This window comes from Apteryx mantelli, chromosome 1, assembly GCF_036417845.1.
Source record: "Apteryx mantelli isolate bAptMan1 chromosome 1, bAptMan1.hap1, whole genome shotgun sequence".
In the NCBI taxonomy this organism is placed as follows: Eukaryota; Metazoa; Chordata; class Aves; order Apterygiformes; family Apterygidae; genus Apteryx; species Apteryx mantelli.
The window spans coordinates 70,047,753-70,074,810 of NC_089978.1; the positions used below are offsets into that span (position 1 = coordinate 70,047,753).

Here is a 27,058-nt window from a genome sequence, read left to right on the forward strand (position 1 = left end):
TATTTAACGAGCCTGAGTAGTGAGTTTTGACCGTTGGCCACATTGCAGCTGCACCCAACCCAGCTTCCAGTTTCTTGGACTGGAGTATTGCAGAAGTATTTGGCCCAAGTTCAGCAGCAGAAAAGAAGAGGAGTCCAGGCTGTTACAAACCAACAGTCTGTTCATTTTGAAGGGAGGAGGACGGGCAAGAGGGAAGAGCAGCCACAGAGAAGCTGCCGGGGTTTCTCTTACAGACTGGTAGGAGGCCTTGGGAACCTGCAGCCACAGCATAACAGCCACAGGACCAGAAGAACCAGCTAGTCCAGCAAAAGACCACCACCTCTGCTCGTCTGTAGAAAACCCCTTCGGCAAGGCCAGCCACGTCTGAAACAAGCTTGTATCTTGAGACATGAGCAAGTGAAGAATTCCTAACGCTGCAGTCGCCTGCTTTTCACATGAAAATGTGCATAATAATTAAAGCAGGCACATAAAGACACACACCTACAGTATGTGAGAGTATGTCCTACCCACAGGCATATGTTTTCCTTTTTTTATCCAGCAACCATACAAAAGTAAGGCTGAATTCAGTGTAGTAACACTGCAGTATTAACATGTGCATGGGGCAGAATGAATTGAAGCTTATTTTTCCTGTAATACATGATGTCCTTTAAAAGACTGATATGATTAGGGGACTGGTCAAGAATGACAGATATCACAGAACAGATACAGCTAATACCTACTACTTAACCCAAATATAATTCCATAAAAACAGCACTTTTAGAACAGAATATATATATATTAGGAATAGTGCTTAGAATCAAAATAGCATAAAAAGGTCTTAGACACAAGCAAAGCACTGATGCAACAGACAGGAATGCCATTCTTGGGCTCAGAAGACCTGCCTGTCAAGAAGATCAGATATGCTGCATTTATGACTACAAAGATAAAAGCTGAAGATCAAGGTACTGAAGTTTAACAAGTTACAACGCATCAACTGAACCACAGCAAACACAAAGCAAAGTCCCTTAGCTTAACCTCACACCACTGTGAACTAAACAGAAATAAATTACCCTACACTTGCAGCAAGGTAAGAATATGCCTGCCTAAGATTACTACAGCTCAGAGACTATACGCTGGCCTGTTAAACAGCAGTAACAGGATAAGGAGCCCAGTCCTCAAATAACTGACCTGAATAGATGAAACAGCCCAAATGCATCTTTTATAAGACACAGAGTTCACAGATCAAGCGCTGCTAAAGCCATGAAGGAATACCATATTTTGACCTATCAGACTATCCCTGGGAGAGAGTGTTGCTTGGTGAACATAACAGTAACACATGCAAAGAAGCGAGTTAGGAGACAAGTGAATCAAGGATAAAATTGGGACTTACCACTCAGAGGTCTTTCCTTTAAAAATCGAGATTGTTGTTCAGCTCCGTTAATCCACTACTATCACCAAGATCAGAGAGATTTCAAGATGACAGCTGCAAAATAAGGCAGAGGTTTTCCCATTAATAGTTCTGCAGACAAATCAGTGATACACTGGACTTTCAAGTGGTTATATTAAAGAAACTTCCTGGGACAAATTTCCTATGATATTTACAAATTTTCAGCATAATAAAAATAAGAGCGAGTACTGCGCTTAATCTTTTAACATTATTTTAGACAGTCTATACCCAACAGCACCCTAAATTTTCTGTATGTCAGCAGTTCTAGTAATGTTTTTTTGGTTCTTGATGATGAACTTTCACCTTTCCCCCCCCCCAACAACCACAGAAAAAGTGAACTAGTTACCTTCATAAAATAATAGTCCCTTTTTCTCAGAAGCAGGACAACACCACTGTGAGACTTTCCCCTAAAACACAGTGATATCAGGCACCACCTCTGCATTGCTGCATCACAGGGTAATCCCTGTCTAATACTTCTGCCCTCCGACTCCTCATCTCAGACTTCACAGCCATACACCCAGAAACAAAGCGGCCTTCACATCTCCCTCCAGTAACACTTTCCAATTTGCCCTTGAAAAAAGCTCAGGGATAAACTAGCCTTCCCTGTGGCTGTAGGTAATTTCTTCATGGGAAGTGATTTTAAGCCCTGACTTCAGTCAGACAACTTCTTGTTCTCCAGGTAACTTCACTGATGTAATAGGATGCAACAGCAACAGAAGAAAAGCACCAACATTTGACTTAAGTGGTTCCCATTATTTAGGATTGGCTGGAGCACCCAATTTCCAAATTCCCAATTCCCAGCTGTGCCTGCGGATCTCTGAGGACAACTGCCAAAGTCAAAAGAGGAATCCAATATGCATCCTCAATAAGCATATAAGTGTGTCAACAGTCTTGTGCAAATATGTCCCCTTTAGAAGTCAGACAGGAAATACTACTGAATAAATACACATAGCTCTGAATCGCTTCACCTTGTATGGCCGAAGTACTACATTTAGCAATGGATTAAAAAAAAAAAAAAAAGCGTGCCAGAGAATCCGTGGGGACCCAAGGTACGCCAGAAGGGGGGCCTAGCAAAGCCTAACACATCTAACATTCTTAACAACTACTTCCTTGCTTCGTGCTTAATACAGCAAAGCCATTCTAAATATTCCAGTGGTGGGAATTAAAAGCATTAAGAGAACAAAAATTATTTAACTCTGCGGAGACCTCAGGCTCCTCTGACTACATCTGTTGCTTTCAGAGAGTTACGCCCAAGTTCAGGCTGAAATCTGTGGGTGCTTTAGACCTCAGCTTGTGTCTGCCTTGCACCAGGTATCCCCAGAACCCTTCAGCAGAAAGACTTCATGCCCACTAGTCATCTCACGCAATTTTTCACCTCTTTGTTACAAGACTTTCTAACATGACAACCGTACAGGCCTAAGCAAGCTGGTTCAAGCCCGATTGGCACCGGTCACATCAGCAAGACATGTGGAAGGAGCAACCTGAGCTGGTTCCTCGCTCCCACCCCACTCCCTCACCAGGCTCATGCCACTTACAGGCAGAGCACGAACGACTGGGTTAGAGTCCACACAAACACGAGTACCTAGACATCCTCTATAAAAACGGTAATGCCAATGCAAGCAAGCATATCCTGTTTCAGCTGGTTTCCAACAGTTATAATAAATAACCTCTTAACTTTGTTTAAGCCATGTTTAACTACCAGCCTTGTATTTTGCCTTCCAATTAACCACTTCCTACTTCCAAAGGTCTGCAAGTAGACAGGAGACACCGAAGCTTAAGCAGAGCTTTCCTGTTTCCCAAAGAAACTACATGCAGCCAGCTCAACACCCACCTGCAAGCGCTAAACCCTTCAGATTTTGTCGGTGAACCAGAATATGATGCCATTTTGGTTTAAAATAAATTATTTTTTTTCCTTCTAAAACCAAAGAGCTGAAAGTCCTAGTAGTATTTTTGTTTTCTGTACATTGCTTGTTATCTTTCCTCATGTTTGCTTGCCCTATTTCAAACTTCCTGAGGTTTTACATTCCAGCAGGGCACAACAACAGCTCAGTTAACAGTTGCTTTCAGTGGTCCAATGGAAGTTTTTTTCCTTTTATGTACACCACAAAAGACAAATACACACATTTTTATAATGATGAACGATATATCCTCTGTCTGTTCACATGATGAATTACCAACTATTTCCCTCCTTCTCAATCCATTTTGCTCTGAAGTTCTGCCTTCGCAGGAACAGTCATTACATGTTAAAATCATTAAGATGAGACACTCAGTTAAAATATAAATCCTGCATAAAGTATCTCACTGTACTTAAACAGCAAAATGTGTATTAGAAAGTAATATGACTTTGCACCATTTACAGCTGTGGATGCCTAAACACCACTACAGGGGTCAGATGTTTGCTATGTATTTTCTTTAGATTGCACGTTTTAGAGGCAGAAATCTAAGTCTGTTGGATTGAAACTTGATAATGCAAGAAGGTGACCTTTTCCTGTAAAACAGATGACATCTGTCTCTGCCTAAAACTAACTGCGAGTGTTTATCATGTGACTTTCAGGTTTAATTGCCTGTAACAATAATCCTAGCCAGTACAAACCACAGCAGGAAGTGAGTTAATGAACTTAAAACGAATGAGGCAATTGTTACAAATACAAAATTATGAGGATGTTTTAAAAAACAGAAACTCCTTCCTGCCTAAATTACTTACATTTTTCCCACAACAAACATTTAAAGGTACTTTTTCCATCCCCAGTCTCTAAGATTTTCACAGAAATAAGGGTTTGATTCAAAACTCACTGAAGTCAGAGGAAGAGACAAATAAGACAACAGAAGAGGAAAATATCCTGGTTGTAAAAGGTCTGTTCTGACCAGTTTAGTGTCTGGCTTTAGCGATCTGTAATGACATGAGCAGGAGCAGAGAACAAAGACTCTTGAGCTTGAGACTTGGCAGATATAAGCAAAGACGAGGCTGATTTTAGTGCAGTCTTAGTTCTCTGTGTACTCAGCATCATTCACTCTGTTCACACACTGTGACCTATTTATGCGCCTGCAACAAAACAGAACTTGAAATTCTTCTTTAAAAAAAGATTACTTCGAAAAAGACAGAAAAAATTAATTGCATCACTTCATCCTGTCTTCTCTTACCTACAAATTTTTCCAGTCTGCTCTCCCTACTACCTGAATACGCGCTCCTTACAGCCCTGCAGCTGAATTTAGGAGTTTGTGTGTATATGCAAGTTATGCGTAGATGTTAGTTCACATATTTGTGAATGTTTATCCCCCAGAGCTGTGTATACACCTATTTCTGAGCCGAATCCCATCCACAGATGTCCTTATTTATTTGTTTTCTCTGTGGTTTCAGCTACAAAATAATCTATGTGGGTTTTCAGAATTTTTCTGAAGAAAATTTGTCATTATCAGGTCAAGTTCAAAAAGGAAAGCAGGCAACAGGTCAAAAGAAAGAAAACATAATATTTTGATAGGCCTTCTCATTATTTGTAGAGAGCTCCTGAATAACATACTGTACAAGAGAGAGCTACCAACCGTTTTCAGTTTCACTGAAATTAAAAGCCAATCTCAAGGGTAGCAACAATTCTGTCCAACAGATAAACGATCATCATAATTTACTGTCATGAGTTGTCTCCTTCATTTCCCTTAAGCAATAAAAAGCTCTCATTTCAATTTCTCACACATTAAAACAATTCTCTGTATTAAAGCTTACATTCACATTGCAAGGGAAAATCATATGGCAGAAAACACATCCTTTTCCCAATGCAAAATCATTTTTGATCACACTGTATCTCTCTGTAACTGCCACAGACCTCATATCCCTGTGAAAAACCAACCTTCCATTGCAAATATACAAACCATATTTAGGACCCCAACTTTCAGCTCATTCAACTGTCCAGACCAGAGGCATTCCTGACTGTTAACCAAACATGTCCAGCACGACAACCTAGGAGACCCATCGTCCTTAGACAGCAGGAGCTGAGTTACAAACCAGAACTAACGAGAAGGCCAAATGCTCAGCTCAGAAGGGCGGTGGCAGCAGAGCAAGCTCTGCTCATCCACAGCCACTTGCCCCGGCTGCCGGTGGCCACCTCAGAATCACAGAACAGTTGAGGTTGGAAGGCAACTCTGGAGATCATCTACTTCAACCTCCCTGGCTCAAGCGGGGTCACCTAGGCAGGTTGCCCAGGACCCTGTACAGATGGCTTTTGAGTATCTCCAAGGATGGAGGCTTCACAACCTCTCTGGGCAACCTGTTCCAGTGCTCAGCCACCCTCACAGTGAATAAGTTTTTCCTCACGCTCAGACAGAACTGCCTGTGCTTCAGTTTGTGCCCGCTGCCTCTCGTCCTGCCCCTGGACAAAACCCGAGGCAGGAAAGGAGAGGAAAACCTGCAAATTCAAGCGCAGGTGATGACTTGTACCAACAAATCAACAAAAACACCCTGAAGCCTGAACAACTACTATGATGTCTGAGCATATACTTCCACTTGAGACGTTCAAAAACAAGTATGTCTCTCACCAGTCAACAGACATATATAGCCTACTATGTCAGTGTACTATGAGCCACGTCTCATTTTTCCCCCCATGATGCAAGCAGCCAAAAATAGATGTGGGAAACCAAAAATATCAAATGAGTTTTGTGGGATTTGTTTTCTTTACTTAAAAAGGGAGGGAAGGAGGAAAAAAAAAAAAGATAGATAGTGCAATACATTTAATTTAGAAGTATCTGGGGGAAAAAAGAGAATGATCGGCACCAATTTTCCATCTGAAACAAGGTCAGGAGTTTTACAGTAGACCAAAACAAAAACACACAAAAATACAGAACTGTGTCAAACCCAGAGAACAACAGAACGTACATTACCTTTTGGTAAACACCATCATTAGCTGCAACAGACACTGGTATCTGTTAATTAGCCATAGGCCTTCTCTTTGTCTCCTTCTATTTAATCCACAGTCAAGCAGAAGAAAACAACAAGGAATTTGAGCAGCCTACAGAGGCTGTTGTCCCATGCTTGACCTCTAACAGTTTGCTTTACATCAAGAAAACATCCCAAACTCAAATATATGTTGCCGAAATGTATTTTTATATGAACTCAAGAAATACATTCTTCCTCAAACCTACCGTTTCTCTTGAATATTTTGTTTTTCACTAACTTTAAAGTCAAAGAAAATCTGCAACCACAGACACTGAAAAAACAAATAAAGTTCTAAAAACATTGGTGAAAGTGATAGCTTAAATCATGAAAAGAAATCTCTCTAAACAAGTATTTTCTTCACAAAATAGAAATAAGCATCCTCCCTTATTTACTTCATTGGTCATCACTAGTGAGAAAGTCTATTTCAATCATGCTATGTTGTTAAAGGCTGCTAGATGTTTTCGTTTGGTTTATTTTAAAGCTATAAATTGAGAGAAGTGGAAACCAACATACAAAGCTTACTACATCTGTGTTGGGAAAAAGGCCCTGGAGAGAAGGAAAAAATTCTTTCTATCTCAAGATCTTTAAGTATTTCTATTGTCCATGACATTATGATTTAATGAGAAGTGATTTTACAGAGTTTCACTAAATAGGTGACTTTTACTACTCCAGCATAGGCAAAATAATGCTGAATTTTCATTTATTGGTGGTATGTGCTCATTTAGAAAATAGAATTGTTAATACCTATGTCACCAATTAGTGTTCAAGCTTTACTGTAATTTTAGTTGAGAAAAGTTTTCTCCAAAATCTGGAATGTATGATTTCTAAAGAATTTAGGAAGTGTATGGTATCACAGTTACAGATACTGAAACTCTGGCATATAAATGTAAAACTCTGTTTCTAATAAGTTTGTTAGCTATTTGCAGAATGAAATATTAAAGAAAAATCCTAGAAAATATATCTGTCTGCATATATAAAAGTGATCACTATGCAAGGTTTCCTGACAAAATGCAAGGAGAATTAGTTATGTGCATTCCCACTAAAAAGTAAAGCTTATTATCTCCTTTTCCTTACAGCTAGAACACATGCCCAGAAAAATATACAGACCTTTTTCATGTAAATGTTTTCAAATGGGATTAAACACTGCACTACGTTTCAGTTTCCTGTTTCTTGTTTATGTGTTGAGCAGAAAGAGACTCCTTTAAAAGCAGAAACATTAAATCCAAGTAGAAGACAAGCGCTTCATGTTCTTTCAAGCAACCTGCTGGTCTGAATTAAGGAAAAAAGTAAAACCACTTTGCTCAGTTGAGCTTGTAAGTTAAAGAAACATTTCTGGACAGGAGCTTTGAAAATGATCTTTTCAATGTTTGTATGAAACCAAGGTGATCTAAACAAAGAGATCTTTTGCTCTGTAGGCGTCTTTTTTCATTAAAAACAGGCCTTCCAGTTCAAGACCTGCAGGGTGAAGGAAAATACACTGCTGTTGCTCAAACTTCACACACTATTTGTTTAAGACTTAATTCTTCAGAGCTGCCAAAGCACGACCTCTAGCAGTTCAAAGCTTCAGCCCAAAAAAATGACATTCACAAATACTTTAGGGCTGTCAAGGGGAGAGCTGGCTTGCGGCAGAGGTGCCAGGAAAGCCTTCTACAAGGGACAATTCCCATACACATTTAGTTAAAAAAATAAATAAACAAAATCATTCCAAATGATTGTTTTGATTGGGTCTCCCCAGGCAAAGAGAGCGCACAGTGTTCTGGATTCCTGGATTGTCTCAACACACTAGCTGCGCCCTCCCTTCCCCTTCCCCTCCTGCTCCCAGCAGGGAGGGAAACCGGGGAGCCCCGAGGACCCCAGTACTGATCCGTACAACTAAGACATACGTGTGCCCACTGCCCAGGCCCGCTGCATGCTCTCCTGGGGACCCGGGCTGCCTTATTCAGCTGGTGTTAGGGGCATCCCACTTGGATGTCAGGGAAGACCACATTTCTCCACTCAGCTCCAGTCCTGCAACTCTCAAACTGCCAATGCACCAGGAGAAAAATGGCACTTGGATCTAGTACCGAGCTGTAAATTCCTGTTGCAGCAGAGAGCATGCTGTTCTAGATCCTAGCCACAAACATGCTGCAGGGAGAAAATTAGGTGAGAAGTTTCTTCTGGTACATGCACAAGAACCTAAAGACAGCTCTACCTAAAATATGCCAGGATAGCTCCCATTCTGTCCTGCACTGGCCCTTTTGTGTCTGTAAAAAATATCTGTTACAATCAGATCTAGACCATCACTGCAAATGACTCACTGATGCACCATCACTAATCTGGGCCTCACGCCATCATTTGTCAGTCAAGACTAAGTTAAGAGATTTGGCAATACCAAAAACATAATCCAGCATCTCTGGCACTGTTTAGAAAACTGTGATCACAGCTTCACATGTATTAAGACTGGTGACCATCTGCAAAATTTCATGCTGATGTATCCAAAGAACCTATCTTCAGCCAGCCATTTGAACTGTGGATGAAAAATGGGGTGGGTAAAGGAGAAGGTTAGATCCAACAGAGTATCATTAGGCAAATATCCTTTTCTAGAAAGGCTAAAGCTCCAGCATTAAAAACACAAACTTTGTGCAATGCTGTCTCAAGTGCTGCATACACATTTTATAAACACCTTAATATTTTTATGCTAACAACAAATTAAAACACAAGACATTAAAAATACAGGTAACTGATTTCGATACATTCCACATCTTAAAAAAAATAATTATTTAAATGTGTTATCAAACTGCAACAATGTTTCCCCCCCAACTTCCTCTTTCATTTCAACTTTGCCCACAATCAGCACTCCAATAACAGGAGTAAGCTTACATTGCTTCACACCGTTTTTCTGGCAACAAGCAATGGAAGCAAGCTCTAAAGTTAATTAAGAGTGCTGTGGTATCAGCAAAGTGAAGGAGCAGACAGCAGCTGATTTTCTTTGACTCCTTACTTGAGAACTTGTCTCCATTTCTATCCAAAAGCAAACATCTAGTGCTCTGAATATGGAAATTCAGTTAAAGCCTGGGAAGTTGAACCACTGCCAACCACAGATTTCAGATTCAGGCAGAGAGAAAAGAGAAAATCCAACTCTGACATGTGGGGTCGACTGCTGCTATATGAAGCTGTGCCTTCAGTTGGAGGATTTGCAACCCAGTTTTGTTAGCAAATGCTTTTCAGAGGGAAGTAGGCCAGTCAGCCTGACAGCGAGAACAAATGACAGCAGCACATTTCCAAAGCCTTCCGAAGTGTTGCATGTTTCTCTCTTCACCCCCTACCCCCCATGTTTTCCAGTAAAAATCATTGTCGTGGAGACATCACACACCTCCCACTCCAGCTTCAAGCTCCTCCTGTTTGCTAGAGAGGAGCACACTCCCTTACTACTCATCTTACAAACTTTGCTCATCATCTGCGTCATTTCAAGGATTTCCACACTGCCCGTCACTCCGCCAGTGACACTTCTCCATGACTTTCTGGGTTTAAATCCTTCCTTCACTTCCACCCCTTCTGGCATAAAAAAACAAATGCTGCAGAAGAATGAAGTATCAATATGTGCATCGCCATGCACATGCGGCAGCGCTGAAACATCACTTTCAAATTTGAATGTGACAGAAATGGGGGTCACCGGGAAAGGGCTTTCGAGCATCCAAAGCACACTGAGTGGGAATATGAGGTCTGAACAGCACACGGAAGGTAGAGGGGTTTTGTGTAGGATCTGAAGGAGAAGAGCAGGACACGGGACTGAAAGGTGACATGGAAAATGGTGTTGGTTGGGCTGCTGAGAGAAGACACAGGTTATCATCCGTGCTGCTCTTCTGGCAAATATGGGTACACGCCATATACACATACAGGCATGGTCTTTCTCTTGCGCTCTTTCTCCCAGAAATCTTCACTAAATGCTACTTGATATTATTCAAATGGATACCCCAAAATATGTAAAAACAACAAAACTACCCAACCATACAAAGGAAACATGCAGCTTTATCTTCTTCCTTTTCAAATTTCAGCTACAAAGCCCTCATACATCTCTCCATTGCCTTGCTCACAGCTCCTGCTTTCAGCCCTGTGCAAAATGTCACCTAACTAGGAGAAAAACAGGTCTTACATCCAGATTACTTCCAACCACAGGTATTGCAACAGGAAACCACCACACGTACTGCAGCAGGAATCCTGCATCAGTATATCATCTCATTCCTGCACTGCAGACAATAACCTCACACAAATAAACTCTCTTACAAAGCAACCCCACTTAAAAAAAATGTTTTCCCTATACTTACTCATCTGCGTAATGCATTTAAACACTGTAACAGAATGCTTCCTTAACACGCATCCATTCACCAGGTGAAAGGGTGCAATGGCTGTTCAAAAGTTAACATGGATGCAGGTGACTGGATGGGAAGGGGCTGACTTACAATTCACAGGCTCAAAAGACTCACACTTAGGAAGGACAGAGAGCAGTGCTTTGGAGACAAGAGGCTGTTCCTACAGCAGGAACCAAGTGTCATGGTGTTTAGTTTGGAGGAGGACAGAGTTGTTTCTTACCAGTGGGATGTTAGCCCATTCTTTAGATTCAGTAGGATACAAAAAAACCTCTTTACATCCAATGTGCTGTGGCATTCAGAGCTACTTGACAGAAGTACCCGCCAACATTTTAGTAATGCATTGAATTTCCTACTCCAATGCAGAACAGCCACAAGAGTCTCACCTTAGAAAATATCCTTACCAAATATCTGCTCAGAAATAAAAAGCTGTTCATTTGGATGGAGACAGAAGAAATAGGTATATATCTCAGGGCTCGTGGAAATGGGAAAGATGAAATCATGATTGCAGGTTACCAATGACAGGTTAACTACCGATTTCCTTGGTTTTAATGGCTTGTTGAAGAAATAGTCACTTAAGTAACCATGGTTTTATTTTTAAGGCATATTTCTTCTTCTCTGGAAATTAATTAAATTTTCATATTTGTCTTTGCCCACAGGGTAACCATTAAAGAAGTTTTTCTATTAGTAATTATCATACTAAAAACAACGCAGTCGAGAGAATATTTTAGGACAGCTTTGCAGAGTGAAATATTATTTCTAAATGTATTAAGAGCAACTAATAGTTTCCTCTGATTTGGGTGTCTGCAGAAATCAGTGTGGTAACCTCATGTTTTGCTTTGGGGTTTTCTTTTTTCCTGTTATGCTTTAGGAGGCTGATTCTGAAAGTAAAGCAAATTCTTACCACTTAGAAATTTTACACTGCCTCTGTACTGTACCAGTTCACACAGTGCCTTGAAGGTACTCCCTTCAAGCTCCAGTGTAGTATTTCAAAAATTTATTGTGCTGAGAGCTGCTTCTCCTTTCATTTTTGTTCTGAGAAATGTAAATCTCCCAATTTTTAGACATCTGGATGCTTTCACTTTCTGATTGCTAATTCTGTTAATCCAGTACTACCAAACTACCCTCTGAGTTCACAGTTCCACTTCCTTGTTTTTTCTTTCCTTTTTTCTGTTTTTAATGCATTGCTTCTTGCAGTTCTGCGAGTTATGCTCTCATGATCTTAGCATCATAATTTCTAAGAGGATCTTTCATTAGCTCCTTCCCACCTACAACATCCTAAAAATAAGGACAGATAAATGATATTGCCCTATCTGCTCCACAATTTAATTTCAAGATCTTTTTAAGTCTGTTTGTGTAGAACTCATATGCATGGCTTTCCTTTTCCTAACCCACTCATACTTCACAGAGAGCTCAGACCTCTCAACTTGTGCTCTGAGAACACCCTTCTCTTCAGATGTTTCTCCTTCCACCTGCATGGCTTTATTGTTTCAAATGGACCCATTCTAGACCATTCCTAATCTGTAAGAATAACTGCAGCATTCAGGAGAAAGGGGTCATGAAAAAAAAATCTCCAGAAGTAGAAGGAAATGGGGGTTAGCACTTATATTTTCTCTTTTGTACCCAAATTGCTTGGCACTTTTGAGAAAAACCAAAAGCTCTCCCCCTTCCAGAGCCACTAAACATTACTCTCTCTCAAGACATAAGCCTTCATGGGCTCCTCCTTCCCCAACCCAGCTGGTAAACAACAAACCCAGAAAAGGACAAAGATCGATTTTTACCACTTCATGATTCCTCCAAACTTTAAACCTCACAGTTTAAGTTAGACCAGCCGTTTGAGAGCTCTAATTTATCAACCTCAGTAGCAGGTCCCAGCTGGAAATTTCCAGGGTACATCATGCTCTGGCCACGTTCCTCTCAGAATGCCCTTGTCATGACAACGAGGAGCACAGAGCTGCCTGCAGGAGCAGCCCAAATTTTAATGCTTCCCATGAAGCATGAGGCTCAAAACATTCAGTGCAGAGACTCTCTAGTTCCTTATATTGCTCTGCTGCAGAAATACCATCAAGCTTCAACTTGTTTGTACTTCACTCATTCTTCACTTTCTAAAAGTCCCAGGTAGATGCAATACAGACAGACGCTGCTGTCAGCATCAGAGTTCAAATTCACATCCTGTGCATAATTTTGCACGGTGAATCCCTAAGACAATGAACTATATACAATTATGCAAATCCGCATGTATTTAGGAGCCCAAATAAAGGCAGTTTTCACCCATCCTTGTAACCATTGTGAAGGCACAATGTAGAGTTTGGAAACGTGACTTCAAGTCAACTTGTAAAGCCTGCAAGATACATGTTATTTCTTCAAAACCACACTCAGTCACAGAAAAGCTATGAGGGTTTTTAGGAAGAGCAAAGTATGAGATGCAGAATGCTATTTTACTCAATATTGCTGTGCTCAGGCCATCAAGACTGGGGCCCACTCAAAACTAGAATACAATTATGAAAGTACACAACAAGGATTATTTCTAAAACCCTCATGATTTTGAAGGCTTCCTGTGATTTTCAAATAACTAACATTGATAGTATTACTGCCACATACATTCCCTGAAACTTCTTCAACTGCTGCATGAAAAAAGGAGGTTGTAAGGCCTGACTTTTACAAGAGAGAATTATTCATGACCTTACTTTACTTGGGACAAGAGGACCATGCTTCCTCCTAAAAGAACCTTTCACAGGACTCTCCAGACAGTTTCACAGAGCTGTTTCCCTTCCCGCTTCTATCACCCTTTCACTTAAAACTCATCCTGGATGCCTGTCCCAAATGCAAATTTCCAGAGCAAGAAGTAAGAAATGGGAGAGGAAAAGGGTTCGCATACGGCAAAATGCATTTCCACACTCAGACTGAAAGCTCCCAGGAGCATCCTTGCAGAAGCTCTACTGTATCAGAAAAGAGATTCATTATTTCTCTCTCCAGTCCCTACCTGTCAGATGCAGCATGGAAAGGAAGAGAGGTTCTAATGTTAACTCCTTCTGGGGTGAACTATCCTTGTCACACACATCTTGGCAGAGGGGACTGTTTTGTTTCTTGCCTTTTTCACCCAACAGCAGATACCCCAGAAGCAAACATGTTCTAGGGATTTTAAACACTTCAAAGCTAGATGCAAAATGTTCAGAGTAACTCAGGACAGCTAAAGAAAGACGGCAACACGACAGCGCCCTGCTGTTTCAAGACCAAGAACTAACGTTACTTTCTGAGTAGCAGTATGTATGTTAACTCTGAGGCAAGGGGAGCTGGGGAAAACCATGCTTATGTCACTTCACATCAACAGGAGGGAAACAGAAAGGCACAGAAGTAAAGAATTTGTATTCATATGCCAGGTTTTTAGCCCCTGAGACATCTAATGCCCCTGACTACGTGGGACACGACATTTACGTAACAAAACACTAGAAGTTTTCATTGCTGTTTGCAGGAAGAGAAACCTCACTAGAAGAATGCTGATCCACAATCAAAGCCTCTCAGCTAGTCCCCCACTGCTTGTCCCCCCAGGCACCTGCTTTCTGCTAGGACTGGAGAGCCACGCTTTCAGAGCTGCTCTCAAAGGCTCCCTGTACCTTGCAGCTAGTTTAATTGCTGAACAGCTCCTACACGGCAGAGCAGAAACCTCCACTCCACCAGCAGCTCTTCTCCCAGGACAATATCATCCTGCTGGGAGGTAGCAGGTGTTGTGAACCCACTGAAAAGCAGCACAATTCCCTACTTGTGCAGAAAGCCAACACGGAGCCCGTGATGCCTTCTAATGGCTTTATTTACATCCTACCAGCTTATTTTTAGTAGCATGCTCATTTTATTCAGCAGATTTAATATAATTGCTCATTTCACATCCAAGCCTGCAGGGTGCTAAAGTTTCTAATTCTGACAGCACCTGGACACGTATATCTTTACGGTAACTGGGCTACTTATGCTATACAACAGAACAGCAAATATTTTATGGAGGCATACTCATTCAATATATTAATTACATATTCAATCTGAAATATTCTCCACGTTCACTGCAGCACAAACATCCAAAATTCTCACTGCACACTCATTTGCTACAGGAGCTTTCATGTCTATTTCTTCACTGACTGTATTTTGCTGCGCTGTCTTTTTATAGAGCATATAAACAAGACACATCCTTCTGGTCATAACAGATTGCTTGCTCCCAGCTGGAAAGCCTCTTGGGAACCCATAGTTGTAACCTACCAATGATATATTAAGTACAGAACATTTCGGACACCATGACACAGAAGTCACAAACAAAGATAGAAAGCTACGTGACAACCTGATGGAGAATTAACACAAGTGAAGCAGTAAACTTAAACCTCCTACTGGAAGCTTGTGTCTGGGGCACTGCTACAGCAACCATTTGTCATGTTAGCAGAAATACAGTTCTTTGATATTTCTTGGAAAGTGATAATTTTACTAAAATACAGATGGCTATATTGGATCAAACTAACTGACAAAATAACCATTCTTGGCTGATATCTTATTGCCAGAAGAAATGTAGTGTAGGAGAGATTTAATCTGAACTCACCATGAAATCAGAACGTATGTAGTCCTCTCAAGTCTCACAAACTTGGTAAGATGAAGTCTGTTCATTATTTGATGAGAGAAGGACTGAGTATTGCAGACAGCTTATAGGGCAGCACCCATACATTTTGAGTTAGTGCTTAACAAATCCTTCTTCATAGTTGTTTGGGAACACTGCATTGCTTGAGGGGGAGAAACTGTGGGAAGAGTTTTGGTATGCGGCAAAGCAAAGATGCACTTTGACATTTCCATCATTCTTATCAAAAGGGGAGCAGTAGGAAAGTCTTTGTTTGCACTGGAAACAGTTCCTTGCTACATAAATTTACCTTGCTTTCTTCTGGACAAGTCATTTACACGCCATCACTAGGCCAGTGTTGTTTTAAAAATCATTTATATGCCATTACATGCCAATATTATGCTGCTGTATTACTGCACAATAGCTGAGATATACTGGTTTGTATGAAGAGAATGAAGAGTTTGCAAAGCACTTCCTTAACCCTTCAGCAAAAGAGGAGATATCAGGAGGTGAGACTGGTAACCACTTGTAACCACCACCTGTAACTAGGGCTGCTCAACACCACCTCTTAAAAGACTGCTGTTTTCAGTTGCTAGTTTTTCCCAAAGCATGTGCCCAAACACTTTTCATGCTGAGTGTTTGCCTCAGGCTGGTTTTAAAAACATAACCATTAATTTCAGCTAAAACAGTTCAACTACTGCCAAGAATAAAGGCTAAAGGAAAATATGTTTTGCATAAATCAAAGAAAAAGAAATCTGGCAATCCTTCCTTTCTATCCTAAACCTTTAAAAGTCACAGCTAACACAGATTCAGCAGAGATTTGCTAACAACTAAAATCTCCAAAGATGCCAAACAATTACTTTGAGCACTCCAGAGCTGACCAAACTGCATATGCACTGGACAGGGCCAAGGCAAACTGCATTTCTAGGACAAGCCTACAGAAGGAAGAGCAGGACATCAAATTCAAAAGCAAGGAGAAAATGGCCAGACCAAAGGAGTAGGGAAAGGAGTAATAGATTTGAAGAGCAATATTGGCAAAGTTGGGTTAAAAACGTGAAGGTGGCTGAAGACCATGACTGAGGTCTGGGGCTAGAAATAAGGTCAGGAATTACTTGGCTGGGAGAAAGCACTGCAATAAAGAGTTGGGGAACAGACAGATATTGGCTGGGCAAAGAGACTGGCAAGGAGCATCGAGGGAGCTGAGAGGGGCAACCTAAGGTTGGGAAAGGAGCCCGGGAGCCAGCTGAGGGAATGGGAGAGACACTGGACATGAAATTGAAGGGAGAACTGGACTCGTTGGGCAGAGGGAATAAAGTATCAACTAACTCGGGGTGTCCAACTTTTGAAGTACACAGTACTTTCCATAATACACGCACAAACAGCTGTGAGGGCTTAGCACTTTGTAAAATCAAAAATAAAAAAAGATCTTAAATTGGGCACCCCAGAATCGAGAAACATTGTACTGACCAATGGCAAAAGGACAGTTTTAAAAGACTTGCCCTGCACCACATGGGAACTGTGGCAGGTGGTAGGGGTACATCCCAGACCTCTGAAGCTCTCTATCACAAGACCATCTTCTCCTCTTCCTTCAATCACCTGTCTCGCTCACTGCACATTTTACAATTTCTACAACAAATAAAGCTGTTGAGCTCAACAATGTCCTTTACAGCAGGACTTCAGTTTACCCCCAGATTAGGCCATTCTTGTGCACTAAACACAACAAAGAAAAGCAGATCATCTAACTAAAGAGTTAGCATAACTGAAGTCCACAAGGTCAAATTGTGATCAGATGGATTGTTCTTTTAATACAGCCATTTTGCAAGCAGCATAGGTCGTCTGGGGTTTAAAATGTTGTCTTCACGTCTCTACTGTCTTGTTTGTGTGGTGCAGCATCGCCTTCCCTGCAGCACGAAACCAGCAATGTTGAATACAATCACCTGATCCCAGAAATTATGATAGATAGTCTACCCACACTTTGGGATCAAAAGCAACACTCTCTCCTTATGATCACCAGAAAATCTCCAGGACCATATTCAATGTTTCTAGAAATACATGATTGGAGAGCAGAACAAATTTGCAAGTCCACAAGGAGTTGTATCACACGACACTAATTCCTGGTTTCCAGTTGCAACGTTGACTCTTAAACATGGCTAGACAAACATGACTTTTCTATTGATATGACTGCTTTTTTATTATATTAGTTGTGGCTATATCTGCCCATATGATACTGTATAACTGTGAACGTAAAGTGACCCACACAAATGGAAAGGGATAAAATATCCATGATATAATTCTCTTGTGCAGATGACATCCATACACAGAAAGCACCTGAGAGATGCTCTAGAGACTTCTGGACTTGGACAGGAAGACCCATCCCAGATTTTATATTTTATACATAGCATTTTCCACAGGAATATACAGAAGCCTTTTTTTTTTTTTAAACAAATGCTGTAGTGTTAAATAAATCCTGATATTCTGAGAACTGCTAGCAGAACTAACTGCACTAATACTTATCACTCAGTGGTAAAAATATAACAGAAAAATGGCACATAGAGCTTGGCAAGCAGCTCTGGTGATTTAACATATTACCACTCTGTTGCTAAAGTTTACTGCCTCCCAAGCAAAGTCAATGGACCAGATCACATGAACACTCTTCAGAAATGTCAAGCCACCAGTTTAAATTAAGCTGCTGAACTTTGCACTGAAGTTGCTGAAGCGCAGGCACATGTTTTGTTCCACCTGCTTGGCTGTGGGAGGCAGTAATTTCCAGCTTAATGAATATAAAAAGTAGCTATGGGATCAAAAGAACTGTCAGTGTCAAGACAAGATACATGGGCAGCAAGATGCACAGAGAAATTCAGGAAGGTAAGGGAAAAAAAAAATCTTCAGAGTCCTGTCATTAGCTACTTTATTTTGAGCATCACTGAAAAAATATCACTGGTTTTCATTTGTTTTTGAAAGAATACTATGAAAAATTGGAGGCTTAGCAAACTAAGATTATTCCTTTAATACAGATCATCACTGAGAAAATGTAGAGAAAGACAGAAGAAGAACAGAGAGGGCTCCAATGCAGACAAGTAATTCTGAGACACCTAATACAAAGCCATTTTTTGATTCTGAAGTCTTGTTATAACTCTCAAAGACTGGACAGTTCTCAAGAAAACACTGCTAAAGCCTGAATGCAAACTTCAGACTGCCAAGGGTTAACGCTTGAAATAAATACAAATCTGAATTACAGAAAGACATAATACCTAACCGCGCAGTAAGCAAGCATTGTACTTTCCCCATTGCAAAAAGATTTAACAACAAAGAAAGAGTGGAAGAACAAATTCTCAGCAAACCTGCTATCCTCTGTGCCTCCACCACTGGCCATAATTCCTACATTCTATCTTAGAGACTTCTCTTGCTCATCGCAAGGAGAAATCCCAGGCATCACATTCTTTCTAAGCACATTTTATTTTGCTTATACATGCTCCTGTAACTAGAAAAAAGTTACAGGAAACTCACTGACAGGGCAAGGCGCAAACAGGCAAAACAGCTATTCAAGCATAAAGTTAGTATGGACTTCTTTGCCCTGCAGAAAAGAAAGGAACTGAACACAGGCAGAGCCATCTGCGAGTGCATAGAAAGCACCGTTCTTATTTGCAGAACTCTGTAAGAGTTTACTGCCCTGCAGGTAGGGTAGCTCAGCCCCATGTAACTGAGATGTGCTGTTTCCAAAGATTTGCAATGTCTTTGCAGATGCACTTCCCATAATTAGTCATATCAACACAAACCAGTAGAAAGAATAATTATTCTTGTAAGTGTTTACGTAGGTGATGAAATAATACAAAATGTATTATTTTCTTCAGCAAAGAAGAAAAAAGCTGTGTTTGTGAGAGCAGATGACGCTCTCCAGCTGTTCTAAGGCATCTCATCTAGCAGTGTGAGTTCGCAACGTACAAACCCTGTATCAGGCCTCTGTCCCCACATTCGCGTTCACAGTGGCACAGCCCCACTTACTTCCCATATTCAAGACCCATCTGCCAGAGAAGACCAGTGCTAAAGCCTGGTCCCTGCTTTTGTGCTCTCTCCAAGGTCAGCCCTGCTGGCCAGAGTTGGAGAGCCCAGCTGCAGCTACAGGTGCAGAACTCCTTCTCTGCTGGCAGCAACTACAACTTCAAAGCGCTCCGCAGGGAAACACTGCACAACACAGGCCAGGAAAACACTGGACACATTCTTCTGTCACATTCTCTCCTCCTTCCTGTACAGACCATCTACTCTCATATCCTTTTCTCTCTTCTTCCTTCGCTTTCCCCCTCTATACTTAGATCCCCGCTCTCCCATGCTACTCCCTTTCACCCTGCTCAGTTGTCTCCTCCACAAAATCTGTTCTGTCTGCAATAAACTGGAAGAACAGGGCTGTATTTAGAGAACGTCACCTCTCACACAACACGCCTCTCTGTTAGCATGACAGAGCAGTAAGGCATGAACAAGATGCAGGCCTTCCTGAGAAATACAGGAAAGTCAAAGGGGACATATTCTCATGCGTGGACCTTGCATACAGGTCAACAGGTCAAGAGTATCAATGTCTTCTTTAATACATGCTGCTGATTCCATACAGGGTCTTAACAGTATCTCACTGCTGTATGAAATGAGTACTTCTAGTGAACACAGACATGTATTCACAAGACTCAGCCGCAGAGAAATCCTGTGCGATGTATTCACAAGCCACACCAAAAATTTTAAAAGGAAATCTCCTTCACCTAAAATCAAGATCTCAACTTGCCCAAAGATTAGGAGGAAAACTATGTTACACTTATGCATCATCAACGTTGTTCTAAGTTAGGATGTACTTTGTACTCTAACATTCCTACTTGTTATTTATTGTGTATTTGGTAAAAACATCATAAATTCAAGAAATTCACACTTGGTGCAAGTATAAAGGACCGGGGACAACATCTTCCCAAACTGAACATACTTTTACTCTACTGTAGCTTCAAATGTTCTTTTCAAGGAGTGCTAACATATTTCTGCAGAACTGGCACCACCTTTGCTCTGCGAGAGACAGTAAAGTGGCTGGGTCCATGGAACTGAACAGAAGCACTGTGTGCATCTGTGCTGGCTGATGCAATGTAATTAACCCTAGCTTCTGAAACAAGGAAAGAGCCCCGATAACCGCCAGGTAAGTACTTGAGGAGTTTGCCTTCTGTTATCTCATGCACACTTCCCTCACCATGTGCCAGACAAACCACAAAAGCCAGCTGCGACTCTACCACTCCCCAGTGCAGCCCAGGCACACACCCTTCTCTCAGGGACTTCTTTTATTTACAAATGCCTCTTTTATCTTCCTTACTTCACGTGGACCATGCTTCATTCTCAACCTGCGTTGCTCCCAGTTGTTCTTTGTTTTTGCCCCGCACAACAAGTTGCTGCCAATCTGTGACCGCAGTTTCCTTACAGTAAGTAGATGACTACAAAGAGAAGAACACTGGAAGTGAAGGAGAGAGCACAGTGGCAGCAGGAAATGGCTGTGGAGCAGAAAAGGTTAAGAAAAAACAATTCTGATGGAAAATTTTGCCTTGTATCTGAAGACCAAAAGGAATCTACGGTAAAGAGTAGTCTACAGTAAAGAGCTAATCATATTAGGTAAACAGCAATACATCTGATTTAAACATATTTCAGGTTACATCTATCTGCTTGACTGACGTGGATGAGGTAGATAAACCCCAAATCTTTCTTCTTACAAGGCCAATATTTTCTAACAACATTTTTGCAAAGGATGTTCATTTAAGAGTTAGGTAGATAATCCTACAATAGGGAAAAAGTTCAGCTTGTCAGAAAAGAAACAGGAAGGGAAGTGAGAGGCAGAAGCAAAGAGCACATGAGATAAAGCTCTGAACTGGGCTTTCTACAACCTTATTCAGTCTCCTCTCTAAGGACTATAGGTAGAAGCAACATCCAGGCAAGAAGTGAGGAAGCCTTTCCACTGAAGGAATCTACAAAAGGGTCCAAGAAGTATGCTTAAATTTTAAAAGTGCATCTTATGTAATACTGATTAGACTGTTTAAATTTGCTGTAACAAAGCACATCACTAGAAGTCTGAATTCACTCTAACAAGGAAACAAACTGAAAAGGGACCCTTGACCTTTCTAATTCCTTCCCAGTTCCAGTACAATAATATGAAGATTAAGAGGCCAGAATGCATTGCAACTGAAGCACCCATTTCTCCTAGCATTCATTTCACTCCACAGGGTAAACTTTTTCCATTTAATGCAATATCTGTACAACAAGACTGGACTTGACCAGGTTTAAGAGATGGGTGAGGTTGTCAAACCTTCAATATATCTGAGGCCTTCAGACCAAAAATTCTACTATCCTAGTTGGTACTTACTCTCTCAAAAGCTCAAGGAACATTTAAAACAAGCATAGAGAGAGAGCTGATGCCTTCCGTCTCAGCTGACAGCAAGTGGGACAAAAGTAGAGAAGTTTTTCAGGTGGGTTCATTACTGTCTTCAGTAACAGAGCCAAACTCCCTCTGAAGATCATGCGGCTCCTTGCCACATTTTGGTGGGGGGTTTTTTTCCTTCATGTGTCCCTACAGCCTAGCATCCACTATGGATTAAGTTAAAATTAGCTCATTACAAATAACTTAAGTCACAGGCAAAGCTCTAATGTGTTGAGAAAAACGCATACAGCCTAGATACGGATACCTGAAAGCAAAGCACTGAAATCATAATTTGCTAACAACTTGGTACTGTCAATAGAGAATGGTGAATCAAAGAGGTCATGTCCATCCCAAAGCTTAGAAAGTGCCAGACACTTAAATTTAAGAATACCGGATTTCAAATTCTTGCAAAGGGTTTATTATGTTTCTCCACCACTATCTGCTCCCTCCTAACACCAGTACTGTCAGAGAGACTTCAGAAAGAATCAGCAAGATGTGGCATTCCCTCCGAGGACCCTTCGAATTGCTAGAAACAAGGCATACCATTGAAATAAAACTTCACAAGCACAGAAAACCTTGATAATGAGTTTCTAAAACAAGAGCTTTTGAAACAAGCATTAGCATACAGTGGTTTCTCAAGGGGAAATAGATAATCTGGTTTCCAGGACAACAGGGTTTTGCAAGCTCATCTCACTTGCATTAGAGTTTGAGGGCATGCAAACATACAAGAGCCTCTGGTTCTGTCACTTAAAAAACAAAACAGTGAAATCTTACTGGCTACCTCTACTGCTAATATAGACAAGCTCAACACTACGGACTTCTGCAGACAGAATTATATTGGCCTGCAGAGATGGAGAGCTACAGTCAACACGTAAGTACTTGACTGCACAGGCAGAAAGCCCCTCTATTGTATATGCAGTTATTCTGTATATGCAGTTTACGCTGAGCTTTGACTAGCATAAATTGATTTTGTTCACTCTATGGGGGAAAAATGTATACTATTGGGACAAAGCTACAACTTCATTCCTATAGTGTTCCGTCAAAGTCATGTGAAACGGATAAGGGTGCATCAGTACTGCATATGCAGTAAAACACTCCTACTATATTCCAGAACCATATTCTAACATAATGAATAGACAAAAATCTAAAATATGCACCAAACTAAACACAGAACCTTCTTCCTTTTAAGGCTTTTCTACATGGGAAAGGAATCATAAAAACTGTCTGGAATAAATTAATAGAGGTTAAATGTTCTTAAATATCTTAGCAGTTTCCATGCAAACTCTGCACACTAAGTTTTGCTCTTCAGTTCCTGTTCCCTGAGCGATAGCACTGCTGCAGAAAAAAACGAAACCCACAGAAGACCATGGGTGCACTGCATACAATCAGAAAACAATTACGAGCAAAGACTCTGATCTTCAGTTTTTCAAACTCCTCCCGGTAACACCGGACAATCCCACCTCAGGAAAGAGCATCCTGCAAACGGACATGTTTCCATATACGGCAGGTCTGGCGTGCAAATGCATGCAGGTGTGGAGGCCACAGTGCTACCTACCACCCTGACCACATCGCTTCGTGCTGGGGTCACAGCACTACCGCAACTACAAGCAAGTTGCACTGCAAACCTCCCAGGGACAGGGAGCCCATTGGTCTGCTGTTCTACAGACCAACAGCATCACACAAACCAGCAAATACAGGTGTCTAGGCTAACGCTGAAAAGCACGGGTCTTGTAACACAAACATCTGGAAACAGGAATGCAAAGAAACATGCGAACAGCCATTATCCTTTTTTTGCTGTCGTTGTCTTTTTCCAACACAGCTGTTTATATGCACTTATTTATACAGGACAGCTCGGCGCGCCTCACGTAAGGTCACGCAGATGCTCAGGATAAACCTCAGCAGAGGCTCAACGCATAATGCCAATCCCAGCGACGCGTCCAGACCAAGTGGCGGGCGCTGGGGATGACGAGCTGCGACGGCCCCGGTGATGCCATAGGAAGTAAACACCGGGTGCTGCAACCCCAAAATGGGGGGTTACCCCAACCCCTCCGCGGGCGTCAATCCGGGGAGGGCGGCGGGTGCACGCACCGCGCAGAGGACGAGGCACAGAGGCGGCGCTCCCCGCCGCCCCCCCCCCCCGGCCCAACGGTCGCCTCAACAGCCAACCGCCCCCCGCGGCGCCCCCCCCGCCCGCGGCGCCCCGGCCGGCCCCGCGCCCGGCCGGCCGCCCCCACAACGGCGGACGCTCGCCCCGGAGGCGCACCTTGTCCCCCACCCCCCGCGTCCCCTCCTCGGGGCCCCCGGAGGAGGAGGAGGAGGAGGAGAAGGAAGGCGCAGCGAGGCGGCCAGGCGCCCCTTACCTCCGCAGCCCCGGCTCGCCGCGCCGCGCCCCGCGGCAGCCGCCGGCCCCGGCGCCGCCCCCTTAGCGGCCGCCCGCTGGTGACGGCACCGGCGAGGCGGCCCCGCCTTTCCCCTCCCGCCGCCGGGCCCGGCCCGGCCCCTGCGGGCGCCGCCGCCCCCTGCGGGCGCCGCCGCCCCCTGCGGGCGCCGCCGCCCCCGGCCGGCAGGGAGCGGGCAGGGCCGGGGCCGCGCCCGAAACGCCCGCTGCTCTACTGTCTGTCTGTCTGTGTGTATCCATATATATATATATATCCCTGTACTACCACTTGCAGCCAGAAACTGGGGTGTTCAAGAAATAAAACGTCACAGAATTGAAGTCTGAGGGGAGGTGAAAAAAAACCTCCCAATTTTGAGGTCATCCAGACCTCTTGGGGGAAAAGGGGGCTGTTTTGCTGTTTTCAACACCAGCCTATTTCCTCCGTTCTCTCTCACCTAATGTCCCCGCTTGAACCAGCTATTGAGCAACACCAACCAGCTGCAGGTGTTGAAATGGCTACGGATGAGGAGCCCTGGCGCCATTTGTTAATGGTGCAGCTATTGAAGCCGCTGTAGGCCAGCGCGGGACTTAACCCGTTCTCACAGGGCTAAATACAATCTGCAAGAACATACAGGATCACAGATTGCTTCCATCTCTTGCCATTGCTTTTACACTGTGCACGAACGCAAAGGGGACCACACGCCGCCCACAAGGCATCTTTGGGGGAGCTCCCGGGAGGTGTGCTATGGGCTCCTGCATGCAGGAACCGTGACGACGTGGGGAACTAGTGAGGCACATTTGACTGGATACCTCCAGCCAACGAGGCACGATCCACAGAGGGCTGCTGCCAGCTACAGGTTGAGTCAGTCCCAACACAACTCTAGTATAAGGATTCAATTTGCCTGCTGCCATTCGTTGGTGCTGGAAGCTGTTGGCTCAAGCCCTCAATATAATCTGAATTTGGATGGAGAAGCGAGGAGATGCAACTTGAGTTTTTAATTCCTTTTTTCTTTCCACCTCAGTCAATGGTGGAACTCCATTTTTAGCTGGATGGCAGGATTAATCCACAAACATTTCTGTTTCAAAGTCAGAGAAAGAATTTACAGAGGAGAGCTTATTTTCAATGCCTAGTCAAATGTGTGTGTTTTTTAACGTACATCTTTGGTCATAGTTTAGAACCAGGCTAATGAACAACACCATGTTTTTAAATGCAATTTTAAACAAAAAGGAGACAGAAAATGGAGGTCTCTACTTACCATAAAGCCTTAAAGCCATCCTCTCATAAAAACATTAAAGGCTTGCATAGTCTCCACACCATCAGCAACAAGAACTTTGCCAGAACAGGCTAGAAAGCGAGTATGCAGTGTCACTAGCATCCTTAAATTTTAATAATTTGACAGTGGTAGAAAGCACAAAACATTAGTTTATCAGTAGCTGATGACAATGTTCATCATAATCAACCAAAAGAGGACCTTCTAAAAACATCAGGCTTGAATAATTCCCACCCAAGAGTCCTAGAAGAACAGGGTTTATGACCCATGTCCACTTATAATCAGTGAGCTGAAACATCGCTAAATCCCAAGAGTCTGGAAGGGAACTCATGTTGCACCACTGTTGGAGGAGGACACACAGGATGACTTGCTTATCCAGGGCAAAATAACAGAAAAGCTGATATGGTAGGAACATAGGTTTTTGATTTACTTTCATTTTTTGTAAGATCACAGATTTGTTAGATTAAGAATACCAAACTAACAAACCTCAAAAACTACCTGTCAGAGGGGAGTTTTGTTTGAGCTAGGTACTTCCAGACAGCTGCCCTGGGACTGTTACTCAGCTTGGCTTGAGCTTATTCAACATTTTCCTCAAAGATTTGGAAGCATGTATAAACTCACTGCTGACTTTATTTCTAGACAAAACAAAAGCTGTCAGTATGGTGAACTAAAATGACTGGGCGGTCACGTAAGAGATCTAGGAACACCTGATAAAGTGTACTGTTCACAAGATTCTTTTTTTTTTTTAAATAACTAAATCTCAGGTTATACGTTCAAGAAAAGAATACAAAACCATACTTTGAACACTGGGAAAACAATGGACTGAAAAACTGACTCTGAACAGGGCATCAGGGTCCTAATGGACAATCAATAATGTATACAGAAAGAAGAGGCAGGGGATTTCCCCCATATATAGATCATGGGTAAACCCCATAGCAGAGTACTCCTTAAAAGGACATTGAGGAGTTGGGAGTGGACTAACAAAAATAACGACAGCATGAGATTTTAGGAAGTCAATCAAAAAGAATACTGAGAGACTATTTTTTAGTTTTAAATGCATTCCCAGCAAGAAAATACAACATTCTGTTGACCTCTTTTGCAGAAACCATCTCCATTTATAAGTGGAAGCTGAAGCCAAATAAATTCTAATCACAAGTAAGGCAAACATTTCTCACAGAGAAATTACTAACTTTTGAAATATGTTATCAAAATTGGTCATAGGTTATATCTTATGTCATTTTCAAGAGAATGCTCTTCTCTAGCATAAAAAGGTAAGGATCTACATCAGAGGTTAGACTAGAGGAAGGGTGTTAAACTCTCTTACCTTAACTCCTAATACAAAGCAAGAAGAAAGGGGCACGCCACTGGCTGCCCAGTCCAGTCCCGTCTCAGCTGATAAAGGCCTTTATATAATCTCTGTACTTATAATGAGCAACACAATATTTTAGATAACTGATGATCAATCCCTTCTGAATACTTTATCTATAGCCTCATCTTCCTCAGCTTGCCAGTGACCAGATGACCTGTAACTGATTTTCTCAATCCAGATTTCCAAAAGCCATTCTGCTATAGCCATTAAAGAGGTATGGCTGATATAGAATCAAAAACCTCAGAGACAAGCAGTATCTAACAAATATTAGACCTCTTTGATCTACATACCAGAAAGGCTTCAGACCCTCCCCAGGCAAAAAAAAACAAA

At 42.1% G+C, this 27,058-nt stretch overlaps 1 protein-coding gene across 8 annotated transcripts in view; it reads right to left on the minus strand.

The window, feature by feature from the left end:
* INPP4A (inositol polyphosphate-4-phosphatase type I A) overlaps positions 1–24,113 on the minus strand; it is a 134,650-nt gene extending 110,537 nt beyond the window's left edge. For 7 of the 8 annotated variants that reach the window (XM_067294405.1, XM_067294381.1, XM_067294396.1 and 4 more), the window contains exons 1-2: positions 24,072–24,113; positions 1,370–1,462 (exon numbers count right to left, since the gene is read on the minus strand). The gene's annotated coding sequence lies outside the window, so the exon portion shown is untranslated. Of the gene's footprint in view, positions 1–1,369; positions 1,463–1,772; positions 1,878–24,071 lie in introns of those variants that run through there. The other variant, XM_067294360.1, reaches the window with a different exon arrangement.
* Between the last annotated feature and the right edge of the window lie 2,945 nt (positions 24,114–27,058).